This window comes from Olea europaea, unplaced genomic scaffold (genome assembly GCF_002742605.1).
Source record: "Olea europaea var. sylvestris unplaced genomic scaffold, O_europaea_v1 scaffold1928, whole genome shotgun sequence".
Lineage (NCBI taxonomy): Eukaryota > Viridiplantae > Streptophyta > Magnoliopsida > Lamiales > Oleaceae > Olea > Olea europaea.
This window is the reverse complement of record NW_019237107.1, coordinates 67,140-68,001: the sequence shown is the minus strand read 5'-3', so window position 1 is coordinate 68,001 and position 862 is coordinate 67,140.

The following is an 862-nucleotide window of genomic DNA, read 5'->3' as shown; positions in this document are numbered from 1 at the left end:
GATAGAAGAGTGCTCAACCTTGATTCAATTTTATTCTTCTTCATATTATTTATTTGTTTTTGGTTTAACATTAAAGCCCGACATCCTTTTCACCAAGGTATTGATACCTTTCAACGAAAAATTCAAATATTTTGCATATATTAGGGTGTCAATACTTGTTGGCAACTTGCCCAATTCTTCCATTTTTCTTACTTTCGTGCCACCTTTAATAATTTTAACATTCTGATGCATTGTTTGGTATTATACATTCCACCTATTCAAATTAGGCTGTTAGAGTATGTTTAGTACCTCGGAGCAACGTGGCATGGCTCGATGGGATTAAAGAACGTAGAAAGCGCAACTAAATTTGTAGAATGAAAGAAAAATCTTGCATGTTGAACATATTGTATTTATAAAAAATTATTACCACTAAACCCTTGCTTAATGCAAAGAAAGAAGAACTGTTTCATTATTGCAAAGAAAGAACTTTGAAGAAATCTAGAGACACTTGCACTTTTCTAAATTAACACTCAAACTTGCCTTTTCCTAGTTTCACATCCAAGTTTCAAAGCCCTCCTCTTTTCTATGAAAGAGAGAGAGGGGGAAAAAAAAAAAAGAAGATACCTTAATCGTAACCCTACACCGCCACCCCAAAATAAATATTAAATTTCTGGTGTAAATGTTTATTAGTGAATGACAATTATACCCTTGCAGCCTTAGAAATTATTATCGTTGTATTCTTGATTCTTCCTTATAAATATAGGGCTTTTATTCTCAATAAAACAGATCAGTCTATTGACTTCTCTCTATTTTCTTCTATTTTTTCTCTTTTTGTAACATGTTATCAGCACAGAAGAACAACAATTTTTCTAAGAATTATACC